Here is a 26,910-nt window from a genome sequence, read left to right as displayed (position 1 = left end):
AGCAAAGAAACAGGGTAAAACATTTTATTAAAAAACTATTTACATAACGTTGGTTTATAAGATGATGTCAGTAGTGGACCGATGTGTGAATAGATCGAAAACAGCACAAGGCTCCAAGATCCGGATAGCAAGCTCCTGGATGTTGGGTGCCATAGTTTAGAGTTCTGAATTTCAGCCTTTTTCAATGCCTGTGCTTTGTTGAATCAAAATGGCGGCTTGACACAAAGCTGACTCAAGCGTTGCTACTGATGCTATGCAGACCAAAACTGGTTTTCAGTTTGTACATTTTTCTAGATTTTTCAATCCAAGTTTGGTTGACTTTGTAGAACGATGGCTTCAGATTTTCAACATACGGTGTGGTGGCGCTGACTGGGAGGGGGCGCTTCGCTCCTGCCCCCTCCCCAAGTAAGATTTTCATACGTGAAAGTACGTTAATGGTTTTGGTCCCTGAGATGCTTCGATGTCACTACCATTCTCAAATAGCATAAGTTCTAGATGTTGGGTGCCATAGTTAAGAGTTCTGAGCAGCGCTTGTAACACTGTCTGAAGCTTATTTCCACCTACTGCAGCTTCACTATTCTCAAAGTAAGTGAGTGTCGTTTGTGGACCTGACTGCATTAGAAAACAATGTAATATGTTACCTTCCTAAACAGCTTGACGGAGGCCCCTGAGGGACGCTGTGATGGCCATGGACTCGGAGAAGACGCTTGGCTCCGACACCCTCCCCAAGTCTTATAGCACTGGTGTAGCCTGAGATCGCCCCCGACATAGGCGGCCGGCTCCCGGGGTCCGGCGGTACTTTTTGCCTTTTGATGACTCTTCAATTCTGGACCTTGTCCCACAATCCGTTTGACCTGAAGACAAGCTGTAGTGGGGCGCCCCTTTATCGTTTTAGTTGCCATTCCGCCCGCTTTTGCTACACTGTGCCTCTTCCGCCATTCAGCTGTTTTCCGCCCGCTCTTGCGACTACAGCGTCTCGCTCACCATGTAGTTGAGATGCGCCCGCTCTTGCGGTGCAGCGATAGGCGGCTGCCACAGGACTCTCAAAATGGCGGCCGGCTCTTCGGTTTTGGGCCTGGTCCACTAAAATGGCCCTGGGACACCTTGGAACTCGGACGCTTGTCTGCTAGGGCTTGGGTCCCATTCTCGAAAAGCGTCCCCTCAGCCGTGAAGATTCTACAAAAGTCTTGGGGGCCTCCGACTCCCGCAGGCTTCTGGTGGGGAGCGGCTGCCATGATTGCTCGTGGAATGGCCACGACGGAGCTACGAGATGGTAGTGGTCTCATGCTGACGCCAGCTTTAGTCTGAAACATCCAGAAACACTGTAGACTACCAATTCGATCAGTTCCGGTAGCGCCCCAACATGACCCGGAAGAGAAGAACTTGCCCTCCCCTCTTTGACTGATGGTTCTTGTTGCCTGTCCCCTCTGTTGTCATTTAACAGAACTTTTTGGACTGCTGAAAGGGGTTGTGTTCTGAACGCTGGTTGGTGGAGACATTTAGACTATATTCTTGACCTACGTTGTCGCGTAATGCGTTTTATGACACGCCGCGTTAGCGCACCCGGAAGTGATCCGAGGCGCGGCGCGCAGCGCGTAACGTAAGCATAACAGGTCATGTGACTTGTTAATAAAACTTTTCATTGGTTCATTTTACTTTTGTTAATTTAATGATGAAAAGCTTGGTCTTATGACCTAAAAATTACGGTTTTTATTATTTTCGAACAATATTTTTTTTTCAAACATATGTTATAATATTCCAGGCTAATGTACTTTCCCGGAAAATTTACAACTGTCTTGCAAGTAAAATATATTCCTTTTTCGAGAAAAAGGGCGTTTCTTCCTTCCATGACGGAGCCGTTGAGTAAAAGAGATTCGGCCTGCTGTCTTAGTCGCCGATACGCCTGATTATCAGATTCTTATCGATCACTTTATGTTGCAGACATGAAAAACACAACTGCCCTTGACCATTTATCTTTACTGCGTTCCTACATATTATACCTTTTATCCGTCATGTAATTGGACTGCTTTATTTCACTTGCCTTTTACTGATTCGAAAACAGTCACTAAAAGTAAAAACTTTACAAATGAAAATACTACTACCGTGTTTTGTTTTAAAAACCTTTATTGTGAAAATGTCAGTATACAAATACGGGCCTATAACCACGTGGGCCGGCCACGGAGCAAACTCAAATCGTATATGATGAGGAGACATTTACACTGTAGAAGAACGTAACGAGCGGGCCATTAGGTGACAAGAACAAAGGTGTCTAACAGTTGCGGAATCGGTGGACGTACATTTTGTAATTAAAATACGACAGGGCCACTTACAATAACATTTTCTAGATATACATTTGCGGGCAAAGAGTTACGAGTCCCATTTATACCGGCGCCATTTTGGGCGAGGCCGGGCAGGTCCAAGATATAGTCAAAATGTCTCCACCAACCATCGGCCAGACCAGAACCCCTTTCGGCCCTTTATGTTACAAGATGGTGTCTTCTATTCAGAAAATATTGGTGGCAGCATTTTGAAAGGAAACAGAAACAGCCGTTCTCCTAGTGAGTTTCACATTGTTACATTTAGGAAGAATGTTGAAGAGTAGTATGTGGAAAATCTGAAGCCATTTTTCTACAAACTCTCAATCAGACTTGGATGGAAAAAAAAACCTGAAGAATGTACAAACTGAAAACCAATTTTTGTCTGTATAGCACCAACAGTAACGCTTGAGTCAGCTTTGTGTCAAGCCGCCATTTTCATTCAATCAATAGCGTCCCCCTGCACACATTCAGGGACCTGGTCGTGTCTTCAGATGAAACGCATTGTAGGAAAAGAAGCAGAAAGGAAAAGGAAAAATGTTCCGCCGGACCTAGTGAAGCTGCAGCAGGTGCAAATAAGCTTCAGACAGTCTTACAAGCACTGCTCAGAACTCTCAACTGAGGCACTCAACATCCAGGACTTGCCATTCGGATCTTGGCGCCTTGTATTTTTGTTTTGTTTTTGATGGAGGGGAAAGAACAAAAAACAGACATTGAAAAAGGCTCAACAGTGCAGGGCGCCTTGTGCTGGTTCCGACCTATTCACACATCGGTCCGCTACTGACATCACCTCATAAACCAACGGGGCACCCCACGCCGACTTTCGGCGCAGCATTGTAGGATGGCCACACCAGTGCGGCAATTTGCTGGACACCACCTCGGTGCCATCCAGATCTCGGCGCGTTCATTCATTCAATAGCGTCCCCCTGCACACATTCAGGGACCTGGTCGTGTCTTCAGAAGAAACGCATTGTAGGAAAAGAAGCAGAAAGGAAAAGGCAACAAGTTCCGCCGGACCTAGTGAAGCTGCAGCAGGTGCAAATAAGCTTCAGACAGTTCTACAAGCACTGCTCAGAAATCTCAACTGAGGCACTCAACATCCAGGACTTGCCATTCGGATCTTGGCGCCTTGTGCTGGTTCCGACCTATTCACACATCAGTCCACTACTGACATCACCTCATAAGCCAACGGGGCACCCCACGCCGACTTCCGGCGCAGCATTGTAGGATGGCCACACCAGTGCAGCCACTTGCTGGACACCACCTCGGTGCCATCCGGATCTCAGCGCGTTCGAGTCACTGTGCCGGAAGAGTGACCGGAACTCAGCTGAACACGCCGTCTTTCGGCGCAGCATTGTAGGATGGCCACACCAGTACGGCAATTTGCTGGACACCACCTCGGCGCCATCCGGATCTCGGCGCGTTCGAGTCACTGTACCGCAACAGTGACCGCAATTCAGCTGGACACGCCGTCTTTCGGCGCAGCATTGTAGGATGGCCACACCAGTGCGGCAATTTGCTGGACACCACCTCGGTGCCATCCGGATCTCGGCGCGTTGTGCTGCCTTCGGCCTATTCGCACATCGGTCCGCTACTGACGCCGCCTCACGTGCCAACGGATTTTCTACGCTTTTTGTAGCCCTATGTCGCATAACAGGTCATGTGACTTGTTTATAAAACTTTTCATTGGTTCATTTTACTTTTGGTTTCCTAAAGATGGAAGGCTTGGTCATATGACCTAAAAATAACACTTTTCATTGGTTTAGAACATTTTTTTTTCCCAAACGATGAAAGCCCCACCTTGTTTCTGGATCATTCAGACTGAAGCTGGCGTCAGCATGAGAGCACCACCATCTCGTGGCTCCGTCGTGGTCATTCCGCGAGCAATCATGGCAGCCGCTCCCCACCGGAAGCCTGCGGGAGTCGGGGGCCCCCAAGACTTTTATACAATCTTCACGGCTGAGGGGACGCTTTTCGAGAATGGAGCCCAAGCCCTAGCAGGCAAGCGTCCGACTTCCAAGGTGTCCCAGGGCCATTTCAGTGGACCAGGCCCAAAACCGAAGAGCCGTCCGCCATTTTGACAGCCATGTGGCAGCCGCCTATCGCTGCACTGCAAGAGTGGGAGCAACTCCACAACATGGTGAGCGAGACGCTGTGGCCGCAAGAGCGAGCGCAACTCAGCTAGATGGCCGCCACCTGGGGAGACCCGTTCACGCCGCCTCCCCCCCCCCCCCCCGGGCCGCCGCACGCCAATTTTCGGAGCAGCATTGTAGGATACCAAAACCAGTGCGGCAGTTTACTGGACATCACCTGGGTGCCTGTCGTACATGTTGTGTCAGCCATGTGACACTGGACACAGACCGCTACTGACGAGGCCTCCCCCCGCACCACCCGGGACGCCCCATGCTGTTTTTCTGTGCTGCATTGTAGGATCCCTAAACCAGTGCGGCACCCAGGCGACATCACCTGGGTGCCGTCCAGAACTCTGCACGTTGTGCTGCCTTGGGACTATTCGCACAACAGACCGCTACTGACGAGGCCTCCCCCCGCCCCACCCGGGACGCCCCACGCCAATTTTCGGAGCAGCATTGTAGGATCCCTAAACCAGTGCGGCACCCAGGCGACATCACCTGGGTGCCGTCCAGAACTCTGCACGTTGTGCTGCCTTGGGACTATTCGCACAAAAGACAGCTTCTAACCATTGTTGCTTTTTGTGTTAATAAATGTTTAAATGTTTTTAGTTTTTGTTCTGTTCATTATCGTTAAAAGTTAATAAAGTTTTATAACCTTAATTTGTTGGAGTGTTATCTATTTTTTGAAAAACGGGTGAATGGGGCCTTGAATCGGGTTATTGTCATGTGTGGGCTTTGGAAGTGTGCTGCTGCAGGATCGGACATTTCAAACTCAAATGCACGTTCTTTTTCTTACCTTTCCGAAGCATGGAGCGCAATAGCAAGCAGAGAAAGAGTGATGCACGTGTTGAACACTACCTGACCTGGCAAGTTGCTGGCAGTGCCCCCCCGCCCGCTCCTGAAAGAGGGCACACACACACCGCCGCCCCGAGTACTTCACAAATCTTTAAAAGACCATGCGCTTGTTCATGAGGCTTAAATGGTTTATCACCTCTTCTAGAACCCCTACATCGACCCTCTGACGTTTCATGGAAAAATTACCATGTAACACAATACCAAGCCCTGTCAGCTGAAACCCCCAAGGAATCGTGGGGCATATTATCAAGGGGGTTTATCTCCGCTTTTTTGGCTTTAAAAACCATGAAAGCGGAGATAAAATTATTTCCCTATTATCAAGCTGTCGCTAACACCAGTTAGTGACACCTAAAAGGAGATAGCGACCATCTTGGGCCCGGCTTTGCATGTCAGTGATACTTATCACTAATGACATGCAAAGTGGCGTGCCAAGATGTTAGCGACTGGAAACAGTCCCTAACATCGCTACCTTCTATTACCAACTTTTGGAGATATTCGCGCTAAGCGCGAATATCTCCAAAATCTAACACCTGCCCTGAGCAGTTCTTAGCCATGTTATCCAATGGGAGGTGGATAACATGGCTAAGAGCATTAGGTCGATAATACATGAATATCGCTGACTTTTCTGCGATAATAGCAAGGTTTATCTGCGATAAAAATCGCCGATGTGCGGCGATAATTTTTGTCTCTAAACAAGTTATAGACAAAAATTATCGCTAGTTGTTAGTAATATGCCCCCGGGTTTTTGCTTGCAGAAATCGGGAGGCGGGAGACTAGCACTGAAATCAGTACTCACACGCCTGAATCAGGAGGATTGCCATGTCTGAATTCTCTACAGCTGGGGCCATAAACTACATCCGCAGGGGTAGGTGATAGCCTGGGACCAGCCTGGCATCTAAAATGGCTGCCGTGCACGACAAAATTGTGGCATTCGAAAAAAGGCAAGATGGAGCAGCCGCTGGAAGAGATATATCAACATATATCAGCCTCCTCAGCCACCCTCAGGAAACATAGGGGATTAGGATATGTCTCCCGCACCCCCTTATACCTAGTACTTTAATTAACGAAGCACAAAATGGCGAATTCCCGTTTCGCTACCAGTTTGCGGCCCAGTTCGCGGCCCGTGAAGCGCTTCTACCGTGAAAAATCATTTTTTTTTTTATTTTCCCCACGGGACCCTTTAATAACCCCAACAACATTCCTAGGGGGTCAAGAGAGAGATACCTTGCCCCCTTTCATTAAATTCCCCCTTAGTTTTTCACCTTTTCTTCTCTCTCGATCCTACCGAGAGACAAGATGGCGGCCGCTCCGGACTGTCACGCAGCAAAAAAAAAAAAAAAGCTCACGCACAGCCGCTGGAAGAGATGTATCAACATATATCAGCCTCCTCACCCACCCTCAGGAAACATAGGGGATTAGGATACGTCTCCCGTACCCACTTATAACTAGTAATTTAATTTACGAAGCACAAAATGGCGAATTCCCGTTTCGCTACCAGTTTGCGGCCCAGTTCGCGGCCCGTGAAGCGCTTCTACCGTGAAAAATCATTTTTTTTTTCTTTTCCCCACGGGTCCCTTTAATAACCCCAACAGCATTCCTAGGGGGTCAAAAGGAGGATACCTTGCCCCCTTTCATTAAATTCACCCTTCGTTTTTCACCTCTTCTTCTCTCTCGATCCTACCGAGAGACAAGATGGCGGCCGCTCCGGACTGTTTAGAATGTTGACAGACACCGGAGAGCCAATCAGCTTTCTGCGCGCAAAGTTCCGATAAGCGAAAAGTAAGCGGACCGGATCGCTGCCCAGAGCGCTGTTACAGATATATATCTTGGTTTGAACGTTAATTTCTCAAAAACTACTGGAGCACATATATTGAGACCTAGCAAAGGCACATCGGGCTAACAGTCCCTACAATTTTGCCAAGTTTCGTGCAAATCCATTCAGCCGTTCGAGCTAAAAGTGAGTCCAACCGCCCTATGGAAAAATGAATGGGAAAAACGCGTTTTGGGACCCCCCTTTTTTCTCAGCCCCCCCTTGACGAAACCCCACCAAATTTTCAGGAGCTGCTCAGAAACAAAATGTGCCATTTTCCTGAAAATTTCAGCCGATTCCATCCACAAACGCCAAAGTTATTAGACATAGAATTTTCAAAAGTCCCATAGGGAATTAATCCTAACTATATATACCTACTGGCGATAGCCAGTAGGTAATATATATATATATAACTATATATATAACTATATATATATATATATATATATATATATATATATATATATATATATATATATATATATATATATATATATATATATATATATTACCTACTGGCGGTCGCCAGTAGGTAGTTATAGTTAGGATAATTTTCAATGTTAAATCTCAACATTCTATTTTGAATAACTTTGGCGCCGGTTGACGAATCTGCCTGAAATTTTCAGGAAAATGGTCTCATGGCGGTCCGGTCCTTCCCTGAAAGTTTGGGGGGGATTCGTCAAGCGGGGGCCGAGATAAAAGGGGGGTCCCAAAACGCGTTTTCCCCATGTTAATTTCCATAGGGCGGTCGATTTCACTTTTAGCCCGAACGGCTGAATGGATTTCCACCAAACTTGGCAAAATTGTAGGGACTGGTAGCCCGATGTGCCTTTGCTATGTCTCAAGATATGTGCTCCAGTGGATTTTGAGTAATTAAGGTTCAAAAAAATATATATATCTATAGCAGCGCTCCGGTAAGCGCACCGGTACGCGCACCGGGCGCGTCACGCGACTTGCGCGGAGAAAGCTGATTGGCTCTGGGGTGTCTGTAAACATTCTAAACAGTCCGGAGCGGCCGCCATCTTGTGTCTCGGTAGGATCGAGACACAAGAGGTGGCCAAAACAAAGGGGGAAATGACCATAAGGGGGCAGAGTAGACCCCCCTTGACCCCCTAGGTTTGATGTGGGGGCCATAAAAGGGCCCCACGGGGCAAAAAAAAAATAAAAAAAAATTTTGATTTTCGCGGGGTGAGCGCCCGGTACGCGCACCGGGCGCGTCACGCGACTTGCGCGGAGAAAGCTGAATGGCTCTGGGGGGTCTGTAAACATTCTAAACAGTCCGGAGCGGCCGCCATCTTGTGTCTCGGTAGGATCGAGACACAAGAGGTGGCCAAAACAAAGGGGGAAATGACCATAAGGGGGCAGAGTAGACCCCCCTTGACCCCCTAGGTTTGATGTGGGGGCCATAAAAGGGCCCCACGGGGCAAAAAAAAAATAAAATTTTTTTTTGATTTTCGCGGGGTGAGCGCCCGGTACGCGCACCGGTAAGCGTACCGGGGAGTGTACCATGGGGAAAAAGAATGACAGTTTTAAAAGTAGCTGATTAGAAAAAAAAATGTTTAGTTGTTTTTTTTATATATACACATACATATATATAAATGCATATGCACATATATATATGCATATATGTCTATATGTGTGCGTGTAGAGAGAGGTAGAGAGGTAGAGGTGTAGAGGTAGAGAGGTAGAGAGGTAGAGAGTAGAGAGTGAGTAATAGAGAGTAGAGAGTGAGTAGTAGAGAGTAGTAGAGAGCAGTAGAGAGAGTAGCAGAGTGAGTAGTAGAGAGTAGTAGAGTGAATAGTAGAGTGAGTAGTAGAGAGTAGTAGAGAGTGAGTAGTAGAGACTGAGTAGTAGAGAGTAGTAGAGAGTAAGTAGTAGAGTGAGTAGTAGAGAGCAGTAGAGAGTGAGTAGTAGAGAGTGGGAGAGAGTAAGTAGTAGAGAGTAGTGGAGAATATTCCAAAGTTTGGCACAGCACCACTTTCACAATGAGTCCAATCAAATCATATCACTTAGAGTACTTATTGAAGCGCTGAATCTTGGTGTATATTCAAATGCTTTTATTTTCCTTAAGTTTATGTACCACAGCCAGCCGAAACGTTTCGTTCTGTACAACAGAACTTCTTCAGGGCGTTCTTATTTCCTTCAAGTTATGTCGGTATCCCGTTGTCATATAACTAGATATTTCTTCCAAATGTTAGACGAGACATAAGTATATTCTTATTAAAAGTGACTAGGTATCAATTTTACCCACACAATTCGGGCAGACTTGAGTAATTTATAGCATCCTCAAAGTCAGTCTTTCAAAAATTCCAAAGTATAGGACATGATAATCCAAATCCAAATGTTTCTCAAGAAAAGTCATTTACAATCGTTCGGAATATCGGTGTTTGGGCAGATATGATCCAGGGACCCCCAGTATGCAAGGGGAATTAGTCCCCCCTCTGCAAAGGCGCCAGTGGCCTGCATTGCAGAGAGGTGTAACAAGGGTGTGGCCTCATTACACTTCTCTGCAATGCAGCTCCCTCGTGCATACTGGAGGCTCCTGGTGGACTAGTTGACCCCAGGGACCCCCAGAATGCAAGGGGAATTAGTTCCCCCTCTGCAAACGCGGCAGTGGGCTGCGTTGCAGAGAGGTGTAACAAGGGGCATAGTCTCATTACACCTCTGCAATGCAGCCCCAGGCGCATACTGGAGGTTCCAGGTGGGCTAATAGGCCCCCAGGGGCCCCCAGTATGCAAGGGGAATTAGTTTCCCCTCTTCAAACATGCACGGGGGCTGCGTTGCAGAGAGGTGTAAAAAGGGTTGTGGCTTCATTACACCTCTCTGCAATGCAGTCCCCTGGCGCATACTGGAGATTCCTGGTGGGCTTTCAGGTCTTATATAGTTAGGAGTTAGCATTAAAAAAACCTTTGAAATTCACTGAAAAAACCACAGGTTTCACACCAGTTATAGTTAGGAATTAGCATTTAAAAAACCTTTGAAATTCACTGAAAAAACCATAGGTTTCACACCAGTTATAGTTAGGAATTAGCATTTAAAAAACCTATTAAATTCACTGACAAAACCAGTTATAGTTAGCTGGAAATTTTACTGATATAAAACCAATGAAATTCCACGTTATAGTTAGTTGGACTCACTATAACTTGCGCGTGCAATGCACTGCTGATGACGTCACATATTACATCACTCATGACATGGTCAGTGACATCACTCATGACATCACTGATGACACCATCCTTGTGACATAGTGACAGACCTCCTTTCACTGTAATGTAACCCTTGAAACACATATTCAAAAATAGAAACTGAAATTTAAAAAAAAATGGAGATACCCATATCAGTTACAACAAGCAATTCAGTAATTCCACCATCTATATGCACATCCAGTCATTCACCAACAGTTCTATATAGTCACTCATACATATACTCACTTATCATATGAAGTGATACACCTATACATCCTGTTACACACCGACAGTCATCCAAAAGTTACTCACACACATACTCACACGTGCAAATAAACTATTGAACATCCATTTATTTGAATATAGAGTTATACACACACTTCCACCTTACTTGTATTGAAAAATACACATATTTATTCTCTTAAACAATCACTTATAGAAACACATACTTATTTAAACAGGAACTCTTACAATCTCTTACTCTCACATATACTCACTTATATACATCAATATTCACATATACTAGATTAAAACATATGTAGTTACTGATAAAGACACTAGTGAGACAGTCATTCACTCACTAACATACACATATACACACTCATCCATCTATACAGTCCTGGACATATGCTGTCTTCAAAACACATACAAACAGCGAGTCAGTCACTCATGCATCTATGTGCTAAGTAATACCCCCACCAAACCATATAGACACTCATACTGATACTAAGAGAAACATCTAATAACCCATATACATACGCATGTAGCTACTTACCAACACATGTAGCCACTTATAAACAAAGTGAAACAATAATATATATATTTAAATATTTAAACATTACTCACTAATATTTATTTTTCAGAAAGACACATATTCACTGGATGGTGTCATCAGTGATGTCATGAGTGATGTCACTGACCATGTCATGAGTGATGTAATATGTGACGTCATCAGCAGTGCATTGCACGCGCAAGTTATAGTGAGTCCAACTAACTATAACGTGGAATTTCATTGGTTTTATATCAGTAAAATTTCCAGCTAACTATAACTGGTTTTGTCAGTGAATTTAATAGGTTTTTTAAATGCTAATTCCTAACTATAACTGGTGTGAAACCTATGGTTTTTTCAGTGAATATATATATATATATATATTACCTACCTCAGGAAAATGGCACATTTTGTCTCTGAGCAGCCCCTGAAAATTTGGGGGGGTTCCGTCAAGGGGGGGCCGAGAAAAAAGGGGGGTCCCAAAACGCGTTTTTCCCATTCATTTTTCCATAGGGCGTTTGGCCTCACTTTTAGCTCGAACGGCTGAATGGATTTGCACGAAACTTGGCAAAATTGTAGGGACTGTTAGTCCGATGTGCCTTTGCTGGGTCTCAATATATGTGCTCCAGTGGATTTTGAGAAATTAACGTTTAAAAAAACAGAGGCGCGGTACGCGAACCGGGCAGCTAACTGGGCAGCTAACCGGCAGCGTAACGGGAGTCTGAGGAGAAGCTGATTGGCTGTCAACATTGTAAACAGTCAAGAGCGGCCGCCATCTTGTCTCTCGGTAGGATCGAGAGACAAGAGGTGGTGAAAAACGAAGGGGGAAATGAAGGAAAGGGGGCAAGGTAGACCCCTCCTGACCCCCTAGGATTGATGATGGGGTTATTAAAGTGCCCCGCGGGGCAAAAGAAAAAAAAAGAAAATTGCGATTTTTCGCGGTAGAGGCGCTTCCCGGTACGCCAACCGGGCAGCTAACCGGCAGCGTAACGGGAGTCCGACATCTTGTGTTTTTGGAGCGTCCGGTTTGCGTACCGGGTAGCGTTCCGGTAAGCGTAACAAGGGGAAAACCAAGAGAAACAGTAAAATAAAATTTAAAGGAATAGATTTCCACCAAACTTGGCAAAATTGTAGGGACTGTTTGTTTGTTGTGCCTTTGCAAGGCCTCAAGATATGTGCACGTGTGGATTTTGTCTAATTAAGGTTAAAAAAAAATATTTATATCTGTAAGCGTGCTCTGGTGCGCTTACGTTACGGGTTTTGTTTGCGCTGCAGAGACGATACGTCACGTTTATGCGACGCGTCATGAGGCGTCTCACGTGGCTATGTGATACGTCACGTAATAAAGAATATATTTTACAGCTATAGATATTAGCTTTTAAAAAACCAATGAAATTCACTGAAAAAACCATAGGTTATAGACCATATATAGTTAGGAATTTGCATTTACAAAACCATGAAAATTCACTGAAAAAACCATTGGTTATAGACCACATATAGTTAGGGATTAGCATTTACAAAACCTTAATTTACTCGCACAAAACCATAGAAATTCGCATATATAGTTAGTTGCAATAACTATATATCGCGCACCCGCAATCCACTGCTGATGATGTCACATATTACATCATTCATGACATGGTCAGTGACATCACTGATGACATCACTGATGACATCTCAAATGACATCACTGATGACATCACTGATGACAACATCCAGTGACTGTATGTTTCTGTAAAGTTAAAATATGTCTAACATATTGAAGAATGAGTGGATGTATAAGTGTCTGGATGAAGGATTTAGTAGGTGCATGACTGACTGTATGAGAGAGTGATTAAATGTGTTTCAATGAGTGCTAGGGTTAGTGACTATACTGTATTTATTTGTGCATCATTATGTCTGTTGTTCTGTAAACTGCTGCATGTTTTGATCAGTAGCTATATGAGTAACTATATGGGTTATTGATTGGTTGCCCAAGTATTTGTATTGGAGAGTGAGTGTGTGTGTGGGGGTGGCTGGGAGGTGTGTGACTCTGTGCATAGATGTGTGAGCAGTTGATTCAGTAGATGTATGGGTTCAAAAGAGCATGTGGAAACAGCTGTATGGGCGGTTGACTATCTGCATGAGTGTATTGGTGAGTGATTGGATTTCTCAGTGCTACATGTCAGAGTAAGTACATATGTAAAACACAGTACATGTAAGAGTTGACATATATAAATAACAGTGCATAAGAGCCAGTGAATGTGTGAGTGGCTGTATGGATCATTGTGAACTTGTATCAGTGATTCTATAAGAGAGTAAATATGTGTTAGTATATGTTTGATTAAATAAGGTGTGTATAACTGTATAGTTGAGGAAATGGAGGTGTGATTGATTCTTTGCATGACTGACTAGGTGTGTGAGTAACTCCATGGATGAGTGACAGTCTGTGAGTGTCTGTTTACACTGATTGTATCTAAGGTTATATTAGAGTCTGAAGAGGTTCATCGTATTATCACATGAATGATATCATCAGTGATGTGATCAGTAATGTCAAATGAGATGTTATCAGTGATTTCATCAGTGATGTCATTTGAGATGTCATCAGTGATGTCATCAGTGATGTCATTTGAGATGTCATCAGTGATGTCATTTGAGATGTCATCAAATTCCTAACTATATATGGTCTATAACCTATGGTTTTTTCAGTGAATATATATATATATATATATATATATATATATATATATATATATATATATATATTACCTACTGGCGGTCGCCAGTAGGTATATATAGTTAGGATTTTTTCTCTATGGGACTTTTGAAAATTCTATGCCTAATAACTTTGGCGTTTGTGGACGGAATTGGCTGAAATTTTCAGGAAAATGGCACATTTTGTTTCTGAGCAGCTCCCGGAAATTTGGGGGGGGTTCGTCAAGGGGGGGCCGAGAAAAAAGGGGGGTCCCAAAAAGCGTTTTTCCCATGTTATTTTCCATAGGGCGGTTGGACTCACTTTTAGCCCGAACGGCTGAATGGATTTTCACGAAACTTGGCAAAATTGTAGGGACTGTTAGCCCGATGTGCCTTTGCTAGGTCTCAATATATGTGCTTCAGTGGATTTTGAGAAATTAACGTTTAAATCAAGATATATATCTGTAACAGCGCTCCGGGCAGCTATCCGGTTAGCGAACTTTTCGCGTAACGGAACTTTGCGATGAGAAGCTGATTGGCCCTCCGGTGTCTGTCAACATTCTAAACAGTCCGGAGCGGCCGCCATCTTGTCTCTCGGTAGGATCGAGAGACAAGAGGAGGCCAAAACAAAGGGGGAAATTACCATAAGGGGGCATAGTAGATCCTCGTTGACCCCCTAGGTTTTATGTGGAGGTTTTAAAAGGGCCTAGGAGGGTCCAAAAAAAAAATTTTTTTTTTGCGTGGTAAGCGCCAAGTTCGCGAACCGGATAGCTTTCTGGGCAGCGAACTTTATGGATAAAAGAATGAAAGACTTTTCTAATACTGTATGTTAATTGTTTGTTGTTTTTCTTGTTTTTTTTTGTTTTCTTTGTTTATTTATTTTTTTTATTATGATTGTGTTTCATACTTTATTAAATTTTCTAACATTTCATTGTCAGAAATGTCATAATTTATTATAGGGTGTAATTGTTTTTCATTTTGAAGCAAGTTGTCTACTGCTTCAACACATTGTAGAAGTTCGTGGTCTCTACTGTCATCCATAAAGTCATCAAGTTTGTCTTGGCTGCTCTCCTTCAGTTCAATCGAAAATGAAACTTGTTGTTCGCCTTCCATTTTGCCTGAAATTTTGAATAAGAAAATATATATTAGTAGAGATAGGGCACTGTTGGGATTAATTTTAGATAGGCAGTTTTTATCAGTGAATTTATCTTTTGGTAGTGTATAGTATGAGAGTGGAAATAGGACTATAAAAAAGTGTATGTGATTTAACCAAGACAAGCCTTACTCCATTGATAACTATAACAGAGAAGTCTATCTAAATACATTACTACTACAGAGGGATAGTGTATATCTAGCAGAAAAAGTCTACTATATTAAGTCATAGTGCACAATATATTAAATTATAACTTACCTTCACAAAGAAGTTGAAGTTTTTTGAAGCTTTTGAAATAGGAGGTACAACAAGAAGTAGTAGTCAAAATGGCTGTGTTTCCTTCTCTCCCTTTATATATATACAGGTATATAACCAATCAAATGTCAGGTAATAAAAGTAGAAAATGAAAGTAACATTTTCATTGGTTGTCAATTCCAACAATTCAGATGTGTTTTGTGAAGTAATTTACCTCACGGTACTTGGAGAGGTCTACAGGCTAAATGGCTAAATGGAATTTCAATGAAATTTGTGAGAATGGAAGGGATTGTTATGTAGTATGAGCTAATCTATATTTGGTGAGAGTGTCTCTAGTCGTTTTTCTGTAAATTACTTTCCCGCATTTTTTTAGGACCGCTTTCCGGGAAGCTGCCCGGTTAGCGAACCTTAAGCGTCACGGGAGTCCACCATTTTGTGTTTCGTTCGCATTAAGATACAAGATGGAGGGCAAATAATGTTTAGAATGGGTAGAAGGGGTCATGGTAGACTTATCTTGACCCCCTAGGTTTTCTGAGCGTGGCTGAGGAGGCTTATATGTGCGGAAAAAAAAACTTTTTTTAAAAAAATTCCGCGAGGTTAGCTTTCGGTTAGCGAACCGGGTAGCGCTCCGGGGAGCGAATTTTGTGGAAAATTAGTGAAAAAAGTTAGAGAAAAATAATAATTGTGAGTGATCAGATGTAGGGTAGCTCTGAGAAGAGCTTTTGGGTTTATGGTACATTTAGGTACTTATAAGTAGGTACCAATGCACAGTCTTAAATTCAGAATGAAAATTCTGTTGCCCTCATCTGAGAAGTGAACTCCATCTCCTCTGTAGATATCTTGCATGTAGTAACGCAAGTTATTGTTGTACAGAGAGCCCATTCCATGGTCTCTCATGTAAGCTGAAACAGATTTGTTTACATGCTTCCTCGCTTTCTCAATTTGTGGACAAAATTGGTTGGACCACCTCCATTTCTGTCTTTGGCATATATTGGAATATACCAAGGCAGTTTGAGGAAAAAGTGCCATTAATTGCTCCAAGGTGTCCTTTAAAAGCATTTCCAGACCTACCCCTGTCAAAGTGCCCAAATCATTACCTCCACAGTGCACTATTAACAGGTCAGGTTTTGGCAAATGCATAAAGGTTTTCACCAATGGAATCAATTGGTGACATTTTAATCCTCTTTGGCCCAACCAGTTAATTTCCACATCTTGTAAATTGAGGTTGTGTAAATTTCTGCTCTCAGCATACCTTTGAGCCCAGTGGATGTAACTATGTCCAACAATCCAGACGTTAAACATGGTGGAAGAAGGTTGTTCTGCAGTCAGATGAAGTGTGGTAATGAAAGGGCAGTTGAAACAGTAGGAGTTTCTAAAGAAAAAAAACTGTGGTTTTACTATGCTAATGATTCATTAGCAGTGATTGGTGCATTTCCATTTCTGAAAACAGAAAGTTAGGGTGCATGGATGTGTTCTTTGAAAAATGTAATTTGAATGGTCAAGGAAGAAACAATTAATGAAAGATTGCACTGGATACGCAGGTGCACTGAGAGTTCAGAGTTCAATTGAAACATTGTTGTGTGAATTTGCAAACATGAGAGGTCTTCCAGGAGGTGGTTGCTATGGAAACAAGGCAGACAGGGCAGAGGGGGGAAGGGTTTTGATTTGAAAAAAGTGAGGGAAGAGGTATGATTGGCTAATATGAGAGATATGTGAAAAGAATATCTGTATTTCTGTGCTTTCAATAGCTGCAGCCTTTGGAGTGCATCCTTTTTCTTCTGCTGAAGACAATTTGGTGTATTTCTGAGACTGTTTTCAAAACTCAAAAAATATTTGCTAAGGTGAGAAAAGATTTATTTAATTTAGATAGAGAATAGTATGATTTAAGGAGAAAATGATGAAGAAAGCTGTGTTTTTAAAATGTGGTTTTGTCTCTAGTGATATACTAATAGAATTAGTTTCATAGAGAAATTATAATTGCATATTTGGTGTAACATTCTGGCATGCAGTAACACAAGATATTGTAATACATGGAGGCCATTTCATGGTCTGTTATGTAAGCTGAAACAGATATGTTGCTTTTAAAAACGATTTAAGAAATCAATTACATTTCTGGATATGTACTGCTAGAGCTTCATAGGTTGTTTTGGGCCATATTTATAAGGTATTTGAGTGTCTAAGATGTTGTGTTCGCCTTTTAAAATGTAAAGTGTTCCTCATGGGGCAAGTGTCTTGTAAATACGGTCCCACTTGTGCTTGGCAAATTTAGATTTTGATTATGGGAGTTACCTAGCCATGTTAATAGTGTCCCAAAAATGGTGCTAGGGCATTCCAGAAAACACTTTCATGTGTCTCAAGGACATTTTTAGTTATTTCTTCATGAATGCAGGTATACAATTGATTTATATGCTGTGTTTAAAAACGAATTTTGAAATGAATTAAATTTCAGGATATGTACTGTTAGAGCTTCATAGGTTGTTTGGGGTCATATTTAGAAGGCATTTTAGTGTCTTTGAAGTTATTTTTCCCTTTTTAAATGGAAAGCGTTCCTCATGGGGCCCTGAGCAGTTCTTAGCCATGTTATTTAATAGGAAGTGGATAACATGGCTAAGAGCATTTGCTGGAAAATGCATGAATATCGCTGATTTTTCTGCTATATTCATGCATTGTGGCCGTTTTTTTTCACATTGCTTCATAGGTTGTTTGGGTTCATATTTAGAAGGCATTTTAGTGTCTTTGATGTTATTTTTCCCTTTTTAAATGGAAAGCGTTCCTCATGGGGCCCTGAGCAGTTCTTAGCCATGTTATTTAATAGGAAGTGGATAACATGGCTAAGAGCATTTGCTGGAAAATGCATGAATATCGCTGATTTTTCTGCTATATTCATGCATTGCGGCCGTTTTTTTCACATTGCTTCATAGGTTGTTTGGGTTCATATTTAGAAGGCATTTTAGTGTCTTTGATGTTATTTTTCCCTTTTTAAATGGAAAGCGTTCCTCATGGGGCCCTGAGCAGTTCTTAGCCATGTTATTTAATAGGAAGTGGATAACATGGCTAAGAGCATTTGCTGGAAAATGCATGAATATCGCTGATTTTTCTGCTATATTCATGCATTGCGGCCGTTTTTTTCACATTGCTTCATAGGTTGTTTGGGTTCATATTTAGAAGGCATTTTAGTGTCTTTGATGTTATTTTTCCCTTTTTAAATGGAAAGCGTTCCTCATGGGGCCCTGAGCAGTTCTTAGCCATGTTATTTAATAGGAAGTGGATAACATGGCTAAGAGCATTTGTTGGAAAATGCATGAATATCGCTGATTTTTCTGCGATATTCATGCATTGCAGGCCTTTTATTATCACATTTGCAAGCACTTCTTAGCCATGTTATCCAATGGGAGGTGGATAACATGGCTAAGAGCATTTGCTTCAAAGGTTGTTTGGGGTTATACACCATTTTTGGGAAATTATTAACATGCCTATCTAACTCCCATAATCAAAATCTAAATTTGCCAACCGCAGGTGGGAGCGTATTTACAATAAATTTGCACCATGAACAACGTAAAATAGCATACTAGACACTCAAATGCCTTATAAATATGACCCAAAACATCTTATGAAGCACTAGTAGTGCATATTTCCAGAAATGTATTGGTTTTCATTTAATGATTTACTTCATTGGTAGGCCTTCACATGTTTTTTGACCTTGGTTTTTTTCAGTGATAATCTTATCTGCAACCATGTGTTGGCCTCACCTCAAATAAACAAAACAGGTGATGGAATGAATGTGGATCAATGACACACATTCACCCCAGTCCAAAGATCTGGGCCTAAACAAACCTTTAGATAGGCTACATCTTATCGTCATCCTGAATTAATGATTTAAAATATTAGGGAGTGATTTATGAGTGTTGTATGCCTGTTTTGTACCATTGAGTGTCATTTTTGTGATGCAGTGCTGGTGGAAAATATTTGCTATGTTAAATAATTAGTACGGCATTAAGTTTTAGATGACTGTTATTTATTTACTGTTTGGTAATAGTGGTTAATAACATTTTATATTATATTTTTTCACAGATTCAACTGCAGATTCTTTCATAGTTTGGAAAATGCCTTCCAGAAGTCGAATACGAAAGGCTAGAAAACGTCAAAGACAGCAGGATGATGTTTTATTGCAGCAGTCCTCTTCCCCAAATACTTGTCAAAACACCAAGAAAGGTCCGGGTAAGAGCACGAAATCATTCTTAAGAAATATTTGTAGTAAAAAAAATGTTGCTCAAAAAAATGTGTCTGTTCACAAAAAGAAAAGTAATTTAAATGGAAAGGAGAGACACATCACAAATGTTACTGGTAGAGGAAGAGATAACTCTGTGCATGATAGTAGAAGGAAACAACAGTTTAGGGACATTCGACAACGAATGTTCCGTAATAGGATATTAGTTAATTTATTGAAAAATATTAAAAAGAAAGGCCAACAGAAAGCGGCATTTTATAGGAAGAAGAAAAATGTAGAGAAAATTATTGATCATGCTTTTGAAATCAAGCGAAAGTTGTTTATTTTGGTAATCAATAGAATTAGGAAACTAAGCAAGGTAATTTCTGATTTCAAAACAAAAAGTAGATGGAAGAGAGTAGTAAATCGTACTAACTTTTGTGAAGTTTTTTCTGGAGAATGGATGCATAGTTCAAGTTCTGAGGCATTTTTTAATGAGGAGACTTATTTTCAGGATAATGATTTGGTGCATGCAGTTGACATCAGTGGTCGAGCTTATGAAGTGAAGGATGGTTGTCCAGTTGAAAAAGAACAACTTGTGACAACAGAGACAGAAGAGGCGCTAAATGATGAGGTTTTAGGAAGACGTCCTAAGGGTCCTGTGTACATTTGGAAGTGTAGTTCTATTTGCAGTGTGCGACAGGTTTCCATCAATTTGCTTTGTGATTTTATACGGACATTTAATAAGAAAAGTTTGAAGCAGAAAATGAAGTTGTTGCAAGATTTAGATCCTTGCAGAGTGAGACAAATGACAGGTTTGCGTGGTCATTCACTGGCTTGTCTTTCCAGGAGAGTATGCCAGAGTGTTTTTCATCATTTCAGGATGCTAGCAGTGCATCATAATAAAGTGAGAAAATTAGTGAGAATGTTGTATTATGCTAAGAGTCCAGCAATTATGCTTAAACAGTTATGTGCTGCTCTTTTGCATGGTTCTGAAATAGATGTGAAGAATCTTTGTGAAGAAATTGAGTTTTGTTACTTTGGTAGTAAAGATGAGAATGTTCTAATTGACCCTGAAGTAGAGGGTAATGTGGAAGATAATGTACAGGTTTCCAGTACAGATAATTTTCAGAAGGAAATTGCCACGTTTCAGATGAAATCAAGTGAGAGGCCTAATTTCACTTGTGTATGTTGTCGACGCACTTATTATAAGAATCAGACTAAGGTAGTGGATTTATATGCAAAAAGTGAAAGGGTAAATAATAGTGAATGGAAGGATTTTGCCACATACTTGATGGTAGAAAATTATTTTGATTTGGGATCGGATCAACGTGTGTGTACTTATTGTTGTAATAAATTAAACCAAAACCAGATGCCTGCTAGGGCAGTTCATAATAATCTGGAATTGGTTGAGATTCCTTCTGAATTGAAGGATTTAAATACTTATGAATCTATTTTGATTCAAAGTATCCATCCCTTTCAGGCTATTGTAAGAATGGAGCCAAAGACAGGGAAGTTGCCTCCAGCAGATTTACAGAGAGGATTAAAGGGAAGAGTTGTTTATTTGCCTCTAGATTTGAAGAAAAACATTAACACAATTGGAATAGAAAAAGTGGAAGAGGAACCTCTGGTTATCTTGGTTAATGGGGTTCCGACAAAGAATAAGAAAATATGGCAAGATTTAGTGGATGTTAGGAAAGTCAAAAAGGCAACAGTGTATTTGAAGAAAAATAATAAGTACTATAAGAATGTATATGTTGCAGAAGAGGAAGTAAGTGATGAAGAGGATAGCGATTTGTGTGCTGGCCAAATTGAGAAAGTAGAGGCCTCTAAAAGTGAAGAAATATATGAACATTATAGTGTTCATCCTTTGCATTCCAAGGAAGTCATGGGGAATGCTATTGAGTTGTTTCAAATGAAACAAGCCAAAGGGAGTCCCATTAGTGTTTGGGAGGAAAGTTTGGAAGCTCGGTGTTTCCCACAGCTATTTCCCACAGGTCAAGGAGGAAGATATGATGAGCGACCTCGTGAAATTCCTGCGTCTGAATACCGGACTTTACGATTGTATGCAGAAGATTCTAGGTTTCGGCAATGCATTCCCTATTTGTTTCATCTCCTGTTTGAAAGCGATCTGTCTGGACTTTCATATGCAGTGAACCACATCTTAAAAAGTGGTATACAGATGCGAAACATCTCGGCAAGTGACTTTATGCATAAAGTCAATGTCCAAGACAGTATTTTGGATTCTCACTTAATTAATCTCATGGCGTGTCAGCGTGGTACTAATGAGTACTGGTACCGTCGTCATGGTGATTTAAAATGTATGCTGAGGAACTTAGGAACTCCGACATGGTTCCTCACTCTGAGCTGTGCCGAGTATGGCTGGGAAGACTTACTTGAATTTCTACGAGAGGCAAATGGAAATATTGAAAACATTGAATTCAAGACACCTGGAGAACTGTGTTCTTTGGATCCTGTGAATGTATGCAGGTACTTCAATCATAGATTTGAAGCAATGATGTCTTTCATCACAAATAAAAAGAATCCACCTCTTGGAGAGGTGTTGGATTTCTTCTGGAGAAAGGAGTATCAAGCAAGAGGTGCCCCTCATATACATATGTTGCTGTGGATCAAGGATGCACCTAAATTTGGAACAGATCCGGATGACTTAGTGATGAATTTCATCGAACAGTATTCTACGTGTGCTGTTCCAAACGCAACGGAGAAGAAAAGTCTAAGAGAACAAGTTCTACGTTTCCAAAGCCATCGTTGTGGAAAGTACTGTCGTCGTAAATTCAGAAACAAGGACAAGTTCTACACCAAATGTCGTTTCAACTTTCCACGACCGGTGATTTCTAAAGGAAGAGTGAACAGTTTGATGTCTTCGCTGCGACATAATGTGACGAGGAAATCACCCAAGAATACATACAATTTGAAAAGGAACGAAGAGTCCAAGTACATCAATGACTACAACCCAGTGATTTTGTCCATGTGGAATGCCAACATGGATATACAGTTTGTGGCTGACAACTGTATGGCTGTGGCTCGGTATGTGACATCTTACATCACCAAAAAAGAAAAGACCGAACTGAAGGATATGTGGGAGGACATTTCCCATGAAAAGAGCCTCAGCAAGAAGTTGTACAGTTTCAGTCTGAAGATGTTGTCGCATCGAGAAATCGGAGCTTACGAATGTTCTGATCGATTGTCTTCAGCAAGTCTCTATGCCAAATCCAGGAGTCTCGTTTGGGCGAGTCTTGGTCTTGCTGCAACGCGAAATCGAGTTCTAAAACCTGTTCGGGAAATTGAGTATTTGGCAGAAAAGGAACCAAACAGTACCGACATTTTGAAGACCAACATGTTGGATACATATTATCCAAATCGAAGCAGTCACCTTGAGAATGTTTGTCTATATGAGGTTCTCCAAAATTATATATTCAAGAGGAACATCAAAGAAGATATTGAGAAAGGAGTGTATGCTGTAATTGGAAGTGAGGGATGCCTGGTCAAGCAAAGAAAATGCCAATTAGTAAACCATCGAAAATTAAGTGGCGAATCTCCAGAAAAAAAGGAGTTTTTCTATTTAGCACTTTTGCAACTTTTCAAGCCTTGGCGTGCAGAAGAGGAACTGCTTGGAGATTTCCTCTGTTACGAAGACTCTTTCAATGCAGCCAAGGAGTCCATAGAATGTCCTGCTTTTTCTAAATATCAAGAAATGCTAACTTTGGAAATTGAGCAGGAAGCAACGATTGCAGCCGAGATTGCCAGAGACAGTTCTCAGGACAGTCAGAGTTCTGTTTCATTGAGTCAAGATCCACTTGGAGGACCTATTATCGAAAATGAAGCTGCCACTGCTATGAATGAAGTAGAAAGAGCCATGGCACATGCTCAGGAGGATTCAGTTAACTTACAAGACTTGGAAAAACAACTCAACGTTGAGCAGAGGAAAATATATGATGAAGTTACCAAGGAAATTGAGCACGGATTAAGTCATGAGAAGAAAGAGTGCTCGTGTACGTCGTTGAAGCCTGTCCGACTGTACGTGAGTGGAGAAGCGGGAACTGGAAAAAGTTTCCTCATTAAAGCAATCTCTTGTTATTTGCAGGAAAGGACTGAGTCATCGCTGTCTTGTGTTGTCACCGCTCCTACTGGACTGGCAGCACATAATATTAAAGGTATTACTTTGCATCGTCTATTGATGCTGCCGGTGGAGCATGACAACAAATTAGAATACAACAAGTTATCTGGAGATGCTTGCTGTGAAGTTTCAAGAGTTTTGAGGAAAATGAAACTACTTATCATTGACGAAGTAAGCATGGTTTCCAATGTCATGCTTGCCTTTGTGCATTTGAGAATGCAAGAAGTACTTAAAACTGAATATGATGTCTTATTTGGTGGGAAACACATTATTGTTTTCGGAGATCTTCTACAGCTGACACCAGTAAAAGGTCAACCTGTGTTCAAAATACTCACGCATGAAGATACCAGGAAGTGCCTAGGGAGCATTGGCAACGTCAATATATGGTTAAACTTCAATTATGCAGAACTGCATCAAAATATGCGTCAGGCAAAGGATGAAGATTACAAGAATATTCTACAAGATATCAGAATTGGAAAAGTGACCGAGCATGGGAAAGAAGCTTTAAATGCACGGTTACTGTCAAATTTGTATCCCAAACAAGAGATTGTGCCTGAGAATATTTTTCAGAAAATTACTGAGAAGAAATCCGGGATATGTCTCATGCCAACTCTTGCAGAATGTGCCATCTTCAATAACAAAATGTTGAATTTAGAAAAGCAAGACATTGTGAAACTGGAAGCTATCGACAAATTAGAGCATATGGGATCAACAATTATTTTGTCAGATAATTTGAAATCAAAATTGGATTCATTAGAGAAGACTATATCTAAGACAGCGGGTTTTGAAAAGACTCTGAATGTGTGTTTAAATTGCTGAATCATTTTGAGATGGAATTTACATGTAGAAAGAGGTCTGGTAAATGGATCAATGGGTAATGTTGTTGATTTTGAGAAATACAGAAATAGAGATGGAATAGAATTTTTAAGAATTAAATTTGATGGCATTGAGGAAGTACAGCAAATTGGTCGTTGTTCTGCTAGGTTTTTGCTTGTTAAAGATTTATATGTTCGCCGTAAACAGTTTCCTGTTTGCTTGGCATATGCGGTGACAATCCATAAATCGCAAGGTTTAAGTGTAGACTGTGCATTGGTGAATATTGGCAGTTCTGTGTTCAAGGAGGGTATGGCATATGTGGCATTGTCACGAGTTAGAACTTTATCGGGATTGTACTTGATTGACTGTGATGTCACAAACATTTGTGCAGATCTAGATTGTGTTAAGGAATACAATAGGTTAAGAAGAGAGTATGCGCCACATTTGCCTCAATATCCTTTGTTTGAGAAACGTGTGGTATGCCGGAAACGTAGAAATAGCATTAATAGTAGGGAGGTTGTTGCAAAAAGACCAAAAGTCAATGAACCGAAAATTGTTAGCAGAAAGAAAGTGGATTCTGTTGAAGATGTTGTTGGTTTTCAATTTGAAAACAGTTCTGGTGTCAACTGCTATGCAAATGTAGTGGTTAATGTTCTCTTTTCACTAGAGAGTTTAAAAGAACAGATTCTGTTGAATTCAGAACAAATTTTATGCTGTTTGTTGAATTCTGTTTTCGAGAAATGTAGCAGTGATCGAACAAAAGTAGAAAGTGTGTCTGAAGTTCGTTATCTTTTAGATGAATGTTCAGGTCAAACAGACTTCTCTGAAAATAATCAGCAAGATTGTCAGGAGTTTTTAATGTATATGCTTGATATATTGCAAGTTGAGGGTGTAGATGTAGATCAACTGTTTGGGCTTTCTTATCAATGGCAGCATGACTGCGAGAACTGTATGGTATCAAGTACTACTAGTGTAGACTCAGAAAGATTTATATATTTAACTTTGCCAGACAGTAAATCAGTGTCCTTTAATAAGCTAGTAAATGCAGCGGATCACAACATGGAGTGTAGCCAATGTAAATGTGATATGATGTCAACATTATTTATACGTAGATATGGCCAGTATGTCATTTTAATGATTCAACGATGTAGGCCTGATGGATCAAAATTGTCAACTTTAATAAAAAATTTTGTGGCTTCTCAGCTGTCAATATCAGGGAGGACTTTTGTTACTGTAGCAATTATCTATCACGATGGTCCATCAACAACATCAGGACATTATACAGCTTACTTAAAGTCTGGAAACGGCTGGTCATTCTGTAATGATTCTGTTGTAACTTTCAAAAAAAAATTGCCGTTTGACCTTAAAAATTCTTACCTGGTGTTTTTAAAACCAAAATTTTAAGTAGAGGGAATGTAAGTCTGCAATGCTGTCTCGATTAAAAATCCAACTATATAAACCTGATGCAAGTAAGTCTGCTTCATAGTAAGCAGTATCAGTGTCATAGGAAAAGGAGAACATGAGTGACAAAGAAGACTAAGATATTAGTAGTCCAGGATTGTGAAAATAATCTCAAATATTTTATTTTTGAAAGTTGCGAAAATAGAAAATGTCGGGATTTGATTGGAAGAATTACAAGACTTGCGAATCACGGCAACATGATTTGGCCTAGTGGAAACATGTGATATAATGAGAGAAGTTTTTTTTCTATGTAACATATTTCACGTATCGATGGAGGTTTTCTTTCAGAAAGTGGCGGGCTGAAAATATTTAAAGCACAACAGAGTGGATGCTGTTTATAGGAGATCGTTTGACGTCATTGAAAGTAAGTTAATTTTAAGAAGTTTTGAAATCAGATTTCTTAGGTTGTATGGGTTTTTTAAACACAGTCATTTTGATTGTGTTTTTTTTCCCCGCTGTTACATGATGAATACCTTCAAGTCACTGATTTAAGTGAAATTTGATACATTCTGAGAACAGCAAAAATAAACCATTTAACATGTATAATTAATGTTATGCTTTTTGTCCTTATGATATACATTTAGAAATGTGTGGTACATATGGGTAAGCTGAGTTCTGTAAATATCAATTTTAATGCTTAGAGTGCTGTACTTCTGGGTAGTGTTTTTTTTTTTATAAAAAAAAGAGGCCTCACCTCAAAGAAAGCTCTTGAAAGCACACATCTTATTTGCATCATAAAACAATGATTTACAATGTTAGACACAATTTTATTATGGCTTTACATCTTTTTTGCGCTGCTATTGCATCACTATTGTGAGACATTAGCAGTGCAAGAAAAACATCATGTTCCAAAATAGGCCTCAGTTCAGCAACATCAAGATACAGTTTCTTTCGAATATATATCTTTAGGATTGTGTAGGGGACGTAGAGAAGCAGAGACTTCTGTAAATGTCAAAGTTGTTGAAAAACTGTTTGTTTTTGAACCTTTTCCCTTGTCTTTTCTAATTTTTAAATACATGTTTTAATATTTTTTGAAATGTTTGTTCTTTGTTTTACAGATTGAAAGTATGAAAAAATATTTAAAAAAGGTAACAAGAATTATAAGGTAAATGTTTTCCACTCTTTTTACCCGCAATGCACT

This window comes from Lissotriton vulgaris, chromosome 5 (assembly GCF_964263255.1).
Source record: "Lissotriton vulgaris chromosome 5, aLisVul1.2, whole genome shotgun sequence".
Taxonomy (NCBI): domain Eukaryota; kingdom Metazoa; phylum Chordata; class Amphibia; order Caudata; family Salamandridae; genus Lissotriton; species Lissotriton vulgaris.
Note: the sequence above shows the minus strand (reverse complement) of the source record.